Source organism: Sminthopsis crassicaudata, chromosome 1, assembly GCF_048593235.1.
Source record: "Sminthopsis crassicaudata isolate SCR6 chromosome 1, ASM4859323v1, whole genome shotgun sequence".
Classification (NCBI taxonomy): domain Eukaryota; kingdom Metazoa; phylum Chordata; class Mammalia; order Dasyuromorphia; family Dasyuridae; genus Sminthopsis; species Sminthopsis crassicaudata.
The window spans coordinates 106,912,814-106,925,166 of record NC_133617.1 but is presented as its reverse complement, the minus strand read 5'-3'; the positions used below and the strand labels follow the sequence as shown (position 1 = coordinate 106,925,166).

General features: G+C 35.7%; 1 long non-coding RNA gene across 2 annotated transcripts in view; it reads left to right on the top strand.

Annotated features, from left to right (window-relative positions):
* The window catches only part of LOC141552760 (uncharacterized), a 115,883-nt gene extending 110,703 nt beyond the window's left edge, over window positions 1–5,180 (top strand). For both annotated transcript variants that reach the window (XR_012485244.1, XR_012485243.1), the window contains one exon: window positions 4,804–5,180. This is a non-coding gene — a long non-coding RNA (uncharacterized LOC141552760). The remainder of the gene's footprint in view (window positions 1–4,803) is intronic.
* Window positions 5,181–12,353: the final 7,173 nt, after the last annotated feature.

Here is a 12,353-nt window from a genome sequence, read left to right as displayed (position 1 = left end):
TGTAGAGTGAAAGTGAATCTGCAGCTGAAAATTCCCATCTATAGGTGAAGGACAGCAGCAGTCAGGTAACTTCTGTGCACAGGACCCAAAGTTAACAAAGATAAGCCTAGACCTTGGAATCTGAGGGCAGTAGATTCTTGGAGGGTCAGAGCTATTTGGGCAACTGAAGATTTGGGGAGACACTGCCTAATTGGGTGCAAGAGACTAGGATCTAAATGTACTTGTCTCATCAAATATTCAAAGTGGAAAGGTCTCTATTCAAATCTTCCCCCATGGAAAAGAGAATAGAGATACTGGTAGATTGGGAAATAGATTGAGCAATTGGGATGAACTACCAAAATATTAAATATTATTACTCTATATAGAGAGGATGCTTCCTTTGCTAATTGATTATGTCTGACAAATCTGTATGTAAAAACTGAAAATAAATTTCTGTGTCTATGTCTGTGAATTCTGTGTGTATGTCTGCTTTGCATTCTGTGTACTGTGTTAAAAGTTAGCAAGCTTGTGAGAGATAAGGATTCAATCTCTGTGTTATTGGTTTGGAAACGATCAGGCTGAATTGCTGGAATTCAGAATAGTAATTCTTTCAGAGTGGTTCAAAATAAGCTCTATTAGTGACTCAAGGTCCTAAATTCCCCCACAATAAATTTGGTGTGTGCTGAAGCAAGTGGTTTTCTTAGTTCCCTTTAGATAGGAGATTGCCCTAAATTTGGGACTTGTAGGAGAACAAGGGAATGTAGGAGAATAGATTGGAATATCAGATAACTTTGGGACTGGGAGCCTGAATTTTTAGAAATAAGAACTAGCAGGTTCAATGTCTCTCCTATTTCATGGAAGGAGAGGGGATCTATCCCATGGAGACAGCTTTGAGGCTGTGATTCATTTGAAACTGAAAATCTGACTGTAGACTGTATGAAACTAAAGTTATTCTGGATATGTGAGTGTATTGTTTTTTGGTTTTTTTTTTTTTTTTTTTAGTAAGGTAATTTGGGAGCTAATTCTGGGCTCCTTAGGGATTGGGGTAATACAAGGAAAGAGAATTTCTCTTTCTCTTCCTTTGAGTCTGGCTGACTGCAGCAGCTTTGCAGAAGAGGGGAGAGAAGAAAAATATTTAATACAGTGAATATGATAAAAACAAGTAGAAGAAAGGAGACATATATAGAAAGGTGAGTGAGAAAGTTTAAGTATGTATGAATGAGAAGAGACTGAAAGGGATTAGAGAGTTTGGAAATTTTGAAAAATGGAAAAGCAGTGTGCTACTACTTTAAAAACTCCTGTAAGCAAGGGGCCTATAACTTTGTTATCAGAACTCAGGCCTGTGGAATCCTGCCAGGAAGAATCTCAAGATAAAACTTACATGGAACAGAAATGGGTGCTTAACTCTTTCCTGGATTACAAAAAGAAGAGTTTTGTGAAAATCAGAAAAATAACTAAAAGGAAATTATGCTTGAATAGAACATCTAGGTAGATTTTAAAGAATCCTACAAAGTAAAATACTGGTTAATTTTAAAATAACTTTAAATTAATATGTTTATTAAAATTGGAAAATTGGGGGCAGCTAGGTGGCACAGTGGATAGAGCACCAGTCTTGAATTCAGGGGGACCAGAGTTCAAATTTGGTCTCAGACACTTAAACTTCCTAGCTGTGTGACCCTGGGCAAGTCACTTAACCCCAGCCTCAGGGGGGAAAAAAATTTGGAAACTTAATTGGTTATGATACAGACCAGTTCTATTCTACCTAAAATGATTTAGTAATGGGTTCCTTCTGAGATTATAGAATCTAGATTTGGTTTGTTATCTAGTGTTCTGAATGTTATTGGAATATAAACTTATTCTCTTTCTTTTTTTAATTAATATTTTTTATTTTACAATTATAACTTTTTTTGACAGTACATATGCTTGGGTAATTTTTTACAACATCATCCCTTGCACTCACTTTGGTTCTGATTTTTCCCTTCCTTCTCTTCACTCCCTTCCCCTAGATGGCAGGCAGGTATCCCCTAGATATATGTTAGATATGTTATAGTATATCTTAGATACAGTATATGTGTTCCAAACCGAATTTCTTGTTGCACAGGAAAAATTGGATTCAGAAAGTAAAAAATAACCTGGGAAGAAAAACAAAAATGCAAACAGTTAACACTCAGTGTTCTTTCTCTGGGAGTAGCTGATTTTGTCCATCATTGATCAGTTGGAAATGAATTAGATCTTCTCTTTGACGAAGATATCCATTTCTATCAGAATACATCCTCATACAGTATTGTTATTGAAGTGTATAGTGATCTTCTGGTTCTGCTCATTTCACTCAGCATCAGTTCATGTAAGTCTCTCCAAGCCTCTCTGTATTCATCTTGCTGTTCATTTCTTACAGAACAATAATATCCCATAACATTCATATACTACAATTTACCCAACCATTCTCCAATTGATGGGCATCCATTCATTTTCCAGTTTCTAGCCTCTACAAAAAGGGCTGCCACAAACATTCTTGCATATACAGGTCCCTTTCCCTTCTTTAGTATTTCTTTGGGTTATAAACCCAGTAGTAGCACTGCTGGATCAAAGAATATGCACAGTTTGATAACTTTTTGGGCATAATTCCAGATTGCTCTCCAGAATAGCTGGATTTGTTCACAATTCCACCAACAATGCATCAGTGTCCCAGTTTTCCCATATTCCCTGCAACTTTCATCATTATAACCAATTTGACAGGTGTGTAGTGGTATCTCAAAGTTGTCTTAATTTGCATTTCTGTGATCAATAGTAATTTGGAACACTCTTTCATATGAGTATAAATAGTTTCAATTTCATCATCTGAAAATTGTTCATATCCTTTGACCATTTATCAATTGGATTATGGCTTGATTTCTTATAAATTAGAATCAGTTCTCTATATATTTTGGAAATGAGGCCTTTACAGAACCTTTAACTGTAAAAATGTTTTCCCAGTTTACTTCCCTTCTAATCTTTTTTGCATTAGTTTTGTTTGTACAAAAGCTTTTTAATTTGATATAATCAAATTTTTCTTATTTTGTGATCAATAATGATCTCTAGTTCTCTTTTGGTCACAAATTCCTCCTCCACAAGTCTGAGAAGTAAACTATCCTATGTTCCTCTAATTTGTAATATAAACTTAATTTAAAAATTATGGCATTTTTGTTGACCCAGAACTGGCCAATCTAAGGGTGCAAAAATAGTTAAAAGTTACAGAAGTGTTAAACAACAACAACAACAACAACAACAACAACAACAACAACAACAACAACAACAACAACAAAACACATCTCAACAGATTCTGGAATTTGGAAAATAAGTTTTAAGTTGCTTGGCACTATCAGCTAAGTTGAGTAGGTCTTTAGTGTTTTTAAGTAGGCCTAATTTACATGATTAAAAGCCTTGGGAGGGAAACTGCCAAAGGAGAACACAAAACAAAACAAAAAACCTCTCTCTGGGTTTTTTTCAAGTTTTTCAGGTTTGTGGAATCTCTCTCTGTTAGGGAGGTGTCCCTGGCTGGCTTGAATTCTTCTGGGATTTTGTGTAGTTGTCTCAATATGTTTGACGTTTACCTCTTCCCAGCATTTCTGGCATAGAGGATGAGATAGTCACTTGGCCACAGATCTGTAGGGGAACACCTGGGTTTAAATTTCTCTGATCCTTTTCCCCCAGGGTCCTAGAGTCTGCCAATTACTTATAGTCCTGAGACTTAGTTTTCTGCCACCTTAAGTTTTGGGGCTCTGTGTGTTTAAATTGGAATTCTGATTCCGAAATTGTAAGGGATAATTACTATTAACTGGTGCATGCTAATATTGCAAACTTGTTTATTCTGGTATATTTTAGAAAATGCTATTCATTGATATTGGAGTTTAAATCTGTATTTGATTGGATTTTAAGTTAAAATTTTTGGTTCTCTGGTAACTTGCCTGAAGAGACACATGTTTGTATCTCTTAATGAGATAAAATATATTTAAGCTACTATGTTGCTTGCTAAATTGCATGTTGGATAATTTGCAAAAAATATATGTGCTATGCTTTAACATTTTGTCAGCCCAGCTGGATATGTGGTATAAATTTTGTGAAATTTGGGCCAAAGTTATTTAGAATATTAATCTTAAGATTTGTCTTGCTTTCTCCCTTTAACAAAGAAGTGAAAACAAGAAAACTTGGCATGTGGGGATATATGTAATTGCAGAACAAATTGTATCTGAAAGGTGTATAATATGTCTAAATATAAATAAGAAGATATTGAGGAGATGTCCCTCTGTAGGAAGGTAGCTGGCTCCAAAATATTTAGGTTAGGTTTTAATGAAATGACACCAGTGGGAAAACTGAGATATAGGGGATGGGTGGAAGCTTTCTCCTGAGCTCTGCTACTTTAAGAGGAATTTGTAGAATAACATTGGAACAAATTGTACCTAAATATGGATTGATAGAGATTATTGATTCTGATAAAGGAACATATTTTACTTCTAAGGTTTTATAAGAAATAATGGGGAAGGATTGAAAATTGAGCCACAATCCATACATCTGGGCATCTGCCCTCATGCAGGAAAGCTGAAAGAATGAATCAGATTCTTAAGAAACTGATTACGAAAATTGATGTTATAGACTAAATTATCTTTGACCAAATATTTGCTTATTGCTTTGTTAAAGAATTCAAATTGCTTCCAGAAGTAACCTGGGACTTTCCCCATATGAGATTGTTTTGTTTTATTTGGGAAGAGAAAGGGACAGACACTCTTTTGAAGCAAAGAATACATTTTTAAGGAATTATATATTGACAGTTTCCTCATCCCTTTTTAGGCCTTAGGAAACAAGGATTGCAGACCCAGATAACATCTTTGGAGTTTGCAGTTTGCAGGAGAGTGGGGGCTTACTAAGTCCTGGAAGAAGCAGAGTGGAAAGAATCATACCAGATGTTACCAGTAAGTGAGACTGCAGTCTGGAAGCTGAGAACATCAGGCTACCAGAACCTGTAGAGGAATCCCAAGAATGGAGTTTTAAGGGGATTTTAAAATTGATTTTGCCATTAGGAATGTTTTAGTGGGAAGTGAGAATGTTTGTACTTAGAGGAATTTTAACAATATTAGTGCTGTACCTGTTGTTTATACTTATAAAAAAGTTTATAGAGATTCCCCAATTGGAGGAAGTTGAATTAATATTTTTAGGATGAAGAAATTATTTATGTTAATTCTGATGCTTCTTTTATGTAAATGTAAGATATTCTATATTCTGTATTTTAATTGATTGTATTTAATCATCTTAAAATTGTACTCATTATTAAAGGGACTCTGAAAATAATAGCTTTTGTCTTTTTGTCTTTGTCCGTTTGAACATGTTTCTGTTATAGACAATATGCAATTTAAATTTTTTCTCTGTATTGAACATTTTAAAAGCAAACTGATTTGTATAATGTTGAACTTAAAGTCATCTATTTAGATATGAAAGATAAACTGTTAATTTTCTAGGATGAATCTCTTACTGTCATCAATGAAAGGATGTAGTAAATATCTATTTAGGATATGTGATCCTTGAGAGCTGAATTCACCTGAAGCTGTGATTAATGAGATTTGCAATTTAAGATAAAATCTCTTGGGACTGTAGCTGATATTATTTGGAGTTTTAAATTCAGGTATGATTGTCTGATGGATCATCAAGCCAATGATCTACCATCTGAAAGGAATGTGCCACAAACTACTCAGAAGAATGTGATCCTGAATTATTACAGGTGGAAGTTAGTATCTGGGCAAGAGTTGTGAGGGCAACTTTGGTTTCTGCTTAAGGTGGGATCCTTCTGACTCAGTTTCCCATTGGTATTCTTGAATAAGAACCCACCTAATTATTTCCAAGTCTGGTTTAAGGTGAAATTGTTACTACATGATTAATCAAAAACTGTAACAATTATCTGAAGTAAAACTGAGTTAAGAAGGCAATATCATATATCATGTATGTGTTCTCAGGGCAAAGCCCGAAGAACAAGTTTTGATGCTATTTAAATCAGATCCCTGCCTTTTTGCTCTTATGGCAAGTTTTTTTTTTTTTTTTTTTTAATAAATACTCAGAGCAAATGGTCAATAGAAACCATGAGCACAATTCAAGTAATCTTAAAAAAAAAATTATATATGTGGTCATTATATCCTAAAGTAGGTAAGTGAGTATTTGGTCTAGCCATCTATCTGTTGCTAAATGCATGTCTTTATTTATTTAAAAAAAATTTTTTTTGTTGCTGACTTTTGTGGTAGACATCTTTATTTGTGAAAGTTTACCTACTTCAATTATGGGAGACATAGTTGGGATGATAGGTGGCCCTACTACTTGAGCCCAAGAAGAAAGCTGAGGTTATAAAACTCCAATCAATAAGATGTCTGTGGAAGGCTATCCTCATAGCACTTGATGGGGTCCTCCTATTCCCAATCTGTTTTATACAAGATGATTAGAATGAAGGGCAAGGAAAGAAAGAAACTGTCTGGGTGATTTCATAGCTAATATTCACATAAGAAAAGATATTGACTATTGCCTTGGTAAAATATATAAACAAAGAAATCAGAAAATTAGCACATGTTCTAATCCAAACTTACACCTCTTGGTGGTCTTGGTTTGGAGGAGCCTGCTGGAGATAGGCTTCATGGTTTCTCCTAATAACAGTGGAGTCATGTCTGCCCCATATGATGCAAAGTATTACCAATATGATTCAGAAAACTCTGTCCATAATGATTAAGATAGTAGGTACAGCCATGGGATTAGCATGATTTATGATGCTGAAGAGACAAGGGTGGGAATCATAACCTGGGAGGATAGGTCAGACCTGCAAGTGAAGTTGATCAGGAAGTTAAAAAAATATATAAGGTTTGATATAAGAAGCTTTCAACTGATAAAAGAGAGGGAATAATTGAATGAAATAAACTGAAAGCTATCTTACAAGCTGCAAACAGTGTTCTGAAAATTGAGTGAAAGGTCACTTGTGCCCCAGACCCAAGTTTCTTTCTTCAGAAATCACATGGTTTGCAAAGAATTGGATCATATAGCCCTTTTATTTGTGAGACTAATCTTGGCAAAGGAGTCATAAGCATTGAGTGAGATGACAGGTAAATCAATGTAAACTGATAAATTCACAAATAGCTTAGGAAGAACCATGATAGACTAAAGCATGATCAGCAGAGACTATTGATAAAATCAAAAGGTCTCATGTTAATGCCATATGAAGATCTTCTGAAGCAACTGGGGATATTTAAGCCAAAGAAGAGAAGTGTTAGGACATGGACAGTTGTCTTCAAGTATTTGAAAGGATGTTCTATGCAGAAAAAAACAAGCAAAGTCTAATTATTTTGCTTTGGATATCTTGGATATGCTTCCTTCTCTCCTTTGAAATTGCCACTATCCTAGTTCATCTCTTTTTGAGAACATCACCTCCCATGTAGATCATTATTATAGCCTGCTAGATGGTCTGTCTGCCCTAAGTTTCTTTCCAATCCATTCTCTTCTTGTCAGCTATTTTTTTTTTTTTAAGCACAAGCCTGACCTTGTCAGACCCATGCTCAATAAATCCAAGTGGTTCTATATCAACTTTAGGATCAAATATAAAATCTTTTTTTGCAATTCTCAAAGCATTTCATAATCTCTCACCCCTACTTCTCCAGTCTTTCTGATAAATGACTACCTCCTCCCTATATTCTTTAATCTAGTGACACTGACCTTATTGCTGTTCTTCAAAGAAGGTGCTTCATTGTCTCACTTTGGGCATTTCACTAGCTGTCCCTTATCCTTGGAATTCTATTCTTATCCCCACTTTCTGGCTCCTCAAGCTTCCTTCAAGTTCCAACAAAAATTCTGTCTTCTATAGGGAGCCTTTCCAATCCCCTCTTAATTCTAGGGCCATATCTTTGTTGATTATTTCCAATTTATCCTGTGTCTTGTTTGTGGTGAATTATTTTAATGGTGTCTGTCTTTTGTTCATATTCTTTGTATCTCTAGAACTTATTGTAGTGTCTGGCTCATAAAAGGAGCTTGCTAAATGTTAATTAATTTATTATTAAGTGAACCATTGGTAGGTATACTTTAGAATTAATTTCTAAAACTAGATGGTTTAGATTCTATGTCTAATAGTGAGGTTCTGTGTTTCTATTTTGGGAGCATAAAATTCCATATCTATTTTGGTGCCTTCCACAAATTTCCAACTATAGGGAAAGTTCCTTGGTCCTTGTGCTTCTTTCACTTGATGGTTAATTAAAATTAGCACTCTTTGAGTCAAAGGCACTTTTTTGATATCCTATCTAGGATCAGTTGCTAGCTCAAAGAAGCAAAGCATCTTGGCATTGGAAGGAAACTATGTGACCCTTGAGTCTTTGAACCTAGACTTGTACCCACCACACCAGTGGTTTTAAACTCAAATAGAAGTGGATCCCTATAGGCTCCAGATTAATTTAGAAAACCACAAATTGTCATTATCCCTGCCACATATATCTTTACTTATTTTGTTAAACTTTTACCAATTCTAATTAAATCTAATTTGACTATACTGGGGAATTTTGTGGATGCTTTTTGAAACCTGTGCTCAATATCATCCCTGGCCAGTGGTATTCTCTCAGCTCTGCTTGAATACAAGTCATAAGGCACTTGCTATAACTTTGGGCAGAGCTAACCTAATCTCTCTTTTTTTTGCATTTTGATAGCCCTTTAAATGCTTAAAGGCAGTTATCCGGTCTTCCACAGTTTTTCTCTTCTCCAGGATTCACAATAGAGTATAGATAAAAGGCCAAAACCTTGAAGTTAAACACTACCAAGGAAGTAATTAGGTGGCAAAGTTCATAAAGTGCAGGACTTGAAGTCAAGTCCTTAGTTGGAATCTTTCTTTTTCTTTTTCTCAATAGTGTTTTATTTTTTTCAAATACATATGAAGATGATTTTCAACATTTATTTTTGTAACTTTGTTTTCCAAATTTTTCTTACTACCTCTCTTACCCTAGCCCTCCCCAAGACAGTAAACAATCTGATATAAGTTAAACACATTTCCATATTTGTCATTTTGCACAGGGAAAATCATACCAAAAGGGGAAAAACATGAGAAATAAAGAAACAAAGAAATAATCAAAGAAGTGAAAATATTATGCTTTGCTCCACATTTAGTTTCCATAATTCTCCCTCTAGATGTGGATAATTGAAGTCTGGGTTAGCATCCTGGATACCTTAGAATCAGCTGGAGTCAGGAGAAGCAAAAGTCCTTGGTCTTTATTCTTGGTCTTTAGGGGGAGAAGTGAAGGGAATGGACACAAGCTCTCCATAACCTCCCTTCTCCTCACCACAAAAGTGACTCTGGCTGGAATTACTCCACCCCCTAATCCCTCCTACAATTATCTGTATACACCAAAAGATCCAGCTAGCACAGAATAGTGGGAAGGGCCATTTTCGGAGCATTTGCTAATAGAGTATGGTCCAATGGGTAATTAGCCTTAAGTGCTTGTCTGTCTGATTCCAGTGTACCTATTCAGAGTTTCAGCCCTTTACAGGATAGTATTTTCCATCTAAGACTATTGGAATTGCCTTGAATCACCACATTGTTGAGAATAACCCACTGTATCACAGTTGATCAGATTGTTACTGTGCACAATGTTTTCCTGGTTTTGCTTACTTCACTCAGGATCAATTCATGTACATCTTTTCAGATCTTTTTTTTTTTTTTTTAAATCAACCTGCTCATTATTTCTTTTAGAAAAATAATATTCTGTTACCTTCCTATACTATATATACCATATCTTATTCAGTCATTTCCCAACTGATGATATCCATTCATTTTCCAGTTTATTGTGATTACAAAAGGAGCTGCTACAGACATTTTTTGCACATATGGATCCTTTTTCATTTTTTGTTATCTCTTTGGGATATCCCAGTAATGAGATTGCTAGGTCAAAGGGTATGCACAACTTTGTTACCCTTTATTACCAAATTGCTCTCTAGACTAGTTGGATCATTCCACAACTCTAGAAACAATATTTTAGTGTCTCCATTTTTCCATATTTCCTCCAACGTTTGTCATTCTTTTCTGTTATCAGCCGATTTAAAAATTATGAGGTGATATATCAGAGTGGTCTTAATTTGCATGAAATTTTTCTTAAAATACCTTGGCTTTTCTGTGCTTCAATTTCTTCATCTATAAGGTGGGATGTTCATAGTGCTCATTTCACAAGATTTTTGTGATTATCAAGTGAGATAGTTTGCTCAAAGTGCTATATAAAAGATATATGTTTATATGTCCAAACATATAAATATATTCATAATACACACACACATGTATAATGTGAGCATATATAAACAAAATGAACATATTTCTATGTAGATATTTGTTTTTATGCTTCTCGTTCCTAGCACAATGCTTTACACTTAGTTACTACATATTTTCTAGATTTGGTTATAATATTTCTTGGAGTTTTCATTTTGGAATCTTTTTTTAGTAAGTGATTACAATTTTGCCCTCTTGTTCTAAAATATCAGCATAGTTTTCCTTGATAATTTTTTGAAAGACATTTCCATACTCCTTTTTTGGGTCATGGCTTTCAGATAGTCCTGTAATTCTTAATATATCTCTCCTTGGTCTATTTTCCAGATCAGTTTTTTTTCCAATGAGATATTTCATATCATTTTCTATCTTTTCATGCTTTTGGTTTTGAATGTTTCTTGATTTTTTACAGTCATTAGCTCTCTTGCCTAATTCTAGTTTTTCAGAAATTATTTTGTCAGTGAGCTTTTTTTTTTTTAAATCCTCCTTTCTGGACTTCCGGCCAAGATGGTGGCAGGGAGGCAGACAGCTGCTTGAGCTCCTCGTTTTCTCTCAGAACTTACTTCATGACAAGTCTCAGACTTAATGCTTGACCCAGAAAGAAATCCATAAATAATCACCAAGAGAAGACATCCTTGAAAGTCGCCAGAAAAGGTCTGTGTTTGCTCGGGCAGACTGAGGGCAGGCAAGCCAGAGTGAGACAGGCAACTCACACAGCTCAGACTAGAGGGGGAGGGGTACGATCTCTGCCGGTTCTCCCCAGAGTGGATACTCCATCTTGGCAGCAAGCCAGGAGCAGCAGAGAGGGTGTAAACACCAGAGGTGAAGATTAAAACCCCAGAAAGCCAGCGTCTCTCAGAACCCGGCCACCCCCCAACCCCCACCTGGACTGACTCAGTGCATTCTCAGAGCCTCAGAGCGCAGACTCAGTACAGTCATTTCTGTTCTGTTAGTGGCTCTCTGCTGCCCTACCCCCAGTCTGTAGAGGAAGCCCATTAATACCATCCAGCCCCATCCCCCGCAAAACAGACCAATTATTTCTCTTGTCAATTTGTTTTCTTCGATTCCTACTCTGACAAAATGAACAAAAAATTCAAAAGGGCTCTAACCATTGACAGCTTTTGTATGGAGAGAGAACAGACTTCAAACACTGAGGAGACTAAAACAGACTGTCCCCAGATGAATCCCCTAAGAGGGATATGAGCTGCTCCTCAATACAAAAGAATCTCATAGAGGAAATCAAAAAGGCTCTCACAAGAGAGCTAGAAGAGAAATGGGAAAAGGAAAGGGAAGCTTGGCAAGAGAGCCTGGAGAAGTCATCCCATGCATTCAAAGACAGAGTGGATAAAGAAATCAAATCATTGAGAAACAAGATTAGTAAGCTGGAAAAAGTAAACAACTCCAAGGAAAACAGGATTAGTGAGCTGGAAAAAGAAAACAGCTCTCTAAAAAATAAAATGAATAAAATGGAAAAAAATTCCATAGAAGATAAAAAACTCAATTGGACAATTACAAAGAGATATAAACAAAGTGAGTGAAGAAAATAAATCATTGAAAATTAGACTGGAACAAGTAGAAATAAATGACTCAAGGAGAAACCAAGAGAGAGTCAAGCAAAATCAGAGAAATGAAAAAATTGAAAAGAATGTCAAGTACCTTATTAGAAAGACAACAGACCTGGAAAACAGATCCAGGAGAGACAATTTGAGAATAATCGGACTCCCTGAAAAATGGGAGGAAAAAAAAAAGAGCTTGGACACCATTTTCGAGGAAATTATCAAAGAGAACTGCCCAGACATTCTGGAAACAGAGGGTAAAATAGACATTGAAAAAGTTCATCGATCACCTATTGAAAGGGACCCTAAAATCAAAACGCCAAGAAATATAGTGGCCAAGTTCAAGAACCATCAGACAAAGGGAAAGATATTGGAAGCTGCTAGAAAGAAGCAATTCAGATATGGAGGATCCACAATAAGGATAACCCAGGATCTAGCAGCGTCCACATTAAAAGAACGCAGGGCCTGGAACATGATATTCCGAAAGGCTAAGGAACTTGGTATGCAGCCAAGAATAACTTACCCAG